Genomic DNA, 2,679 nt, shown 5'->3' on the forward strand with positions numbered 1-2,679 from the left:
GGGCTCAGGCAATCCACTCACCTCAGCCTCCCAAAGGTGCGGGATTACAGGCCGAGTCACTGAGCCTGGCTGACAAAAGATAATTTTTACGTGGAATAGAAAAGATGGAAGCTTCTAAAATAAACAAGGTAGGGCGTGGTGACTCATGTCTGTGATCCTAGCACTTTAGAAGGTGGAGTTGAGAAATTGCCTGAGCCCAGGGGTTCAAGATCAGCCTGGGCAACTTGGCAGGACCTTGTTTCTATAATATGTTTTTAAAAATTAGTCAGGGATAGTGCGTGCTCTTGTAGTTCCAGCTATTTGGAAGACTGACACAGAAGGATCACCTGAGCACAGCAGGTTGAGGCTGCAATAGTCCTGAATTAAGAGAATCAAGGAAATAGCTGGGTACAGTGATTCATACCTGTACCCAGCACTTTGAGAGGCTGAGGTGGGAGGATGGCTTGAGGCTAGGAATTCAAGACCAGCCTTGACAACATAGCAAGACCTTTTCTCTATTAAAAAAAAAAAAAATCAATCAATTAAAAAAAGGAAAAAAGAATCAGCTGGGCATAGTGGCTCACGCCTGTAATCCCAGCACTTTGGGAGGCTGAAGTGAGAGAATTGCCCGAGCCCACAGGTTCGAGACTATCCTGGGCAACTTGATGAGACCTCATCTCTACAATAAATCAAAATATTAGCTGGGCATGGTGGCTCATGCCTGTAGTTTCAGCAACTTGGAATGCTGAAGCAAAAGGATCGCCTGAGCCCAGCAGGCCGAGGCTGCAGTGGCCGTGAGCAGCATGCCACTGTACTCCAGCCTGGGTGACAGAGTGAGACTTTGACTCAAAAAAAAAAAAAAAGAAAAGAAAAAAAGAATCAAGGAAATAAAACACTAGCCAAGAATTTTATATCCAGACAAGTAAACCTCCAAGTATGAAGGCCACAGATAATACTAACATTTAAGAATGTAGGAAGTAGTTCACAACCTTTCTGGTGGAATTTGCTGGAGCTTCAACTAACCAACTAGATAGGAGAACCAGATTGTGGTGTGTCTAATACTAATAGCTCATGAAAAGAAACTGGAAGTATAAGGAATACTTGAAGTAGCTGATTTCAGATCTAGAGCAGGTAATCGACATTAAACATGGATATCGTTGTTTCACAAGGACTCAGGAGCCAACTTGAAAACATGCTTATGGCTAAATGTGGAACAGTTTGAGCATCAAATAAAGATAAAAACAGCAGTGGATTGAAGCATTACTATATTTAAATCCATGAATCACATTGGACAAAAAGGAAAATAGATTGTCTACAAGAAGTCATAAGATGATGGAAATATTCTACATCGTGCTTGTATTATTGGTTACATTACTGCAGATGTTTGTCTACAGCATTGTTTCTCAGCTGCAGTACTGTTGACATTTTGAACCAGATTTTTGTTGTGTGGGAGTAGAGTTGACTGTCTTATGCATTGTAAAAATGTTTAGCAGCACTGGATGCCAAACATGGCAATCAAAAATGTCTGCAGACATTGCCAAATGTCTCCTGGAGAGGAGAATGGCCCCAGTTGAGAACACTTGTCTAAATTTTTGTTTCTTTTTTATTTTTAATTAAGAAAAAATAGAGGTGAGCTCTCACTGTATTGCTTTGGCTTGTCTCAAACTGCTGGGCTCAAGCAATTCTCCTGAGTCGGTCACTTTTAGAGGATTCTAGGAAACCAACTCATTATTTTGAAAATGGATAATTAACCGGGCATGATGGCTCACACCTATAATCCCCAGCACCTTGAGAGGCTGAGGTAAGAGAATTGCCTGAGCCCAGGGGTTTGAGACTAGCCTGGGCAACTTGATGAGACCTCGTCTCTACAATAAACCAAAAAATTAGCAGGGTGTGGTAGCAAATGCCTATAGTTCCAACTACTTGGAGGGTTGAGGCGAAAGGATTGCCTGAGCCCAGCAGCTCAAGGCTGCGGTGGCCATGAGCATGCCACTGCACTTCAGCCTGGGTGACAGAGTGAGACTCCAATTCAAAAAAGAAAGTAAGAAAGAAAATGGATTATTAAAAACAAATAGTTAGGCGCAGTGGCTCACTCAGCCTGGATGACAGAGTGAGACACCAACTCCAAAAAAAAAAAAAAAAGACAAAAAATAATAAAAATTAGGCAGGCGTGATGGTGCCCTCTTGGAGTCCCAGCTACTTAGAAGGCTGGAGTGGAAAGATCGCCAGCCCAGCAGGCTGAGGCTGCGGTGGGTGTGAGTATTCCTTTGCAGTCTGGGTGACAGAGTGAGACTGCAACTCAAAAAAAATTAAAAAAACAAACAAAAACAGAATCAAGTAGTTTATATTATCTTTCCTATATTAGTTGCACCTCACAGTAATTTAAACAGTGATGAATTTAGGGGCCATCTATGTATATATTTTTTGGCATTACTTTTTTTTTTTGTGAGTTGGAATCTTAGTCTGTCGCCCAGGCTGGAGCCACAGTGGCATGCCACCACAGCTTCAACCTTCTGGGCTCAGGCGATCCTTCCTCCTCAGCCTTCCAAGTAGCTGGAACTACAGGCTTGCACCACCACGTCTGGTTAATTTTATGATTTATTGTAGAGATGAGGTCTCGCCAACCCACGGACTCAGGCAATCCTTTCACCTCTGCCTCCGAAAGTGCTGGTATTATAGGCATGAGCCATTGTGCCGGGC

This window comes from Carlito syrichta, unplaced genomic scaffold (genome assembly GCF_000164805.1).
Source record: "Carlito syrichta isolate Samal-C Ts95f unplaced genomic scaffold, Tarsius_syrichta-2.0.1 Scaffold303147, whole genome shotgun sequence".
NCBI classification, from domain to species: domain Eukaryota; kingdom Metazoa; phylum Chordata; class Mammalia; order Primates; family Tarsiidae; genus Carlito; species Carlito syrichta.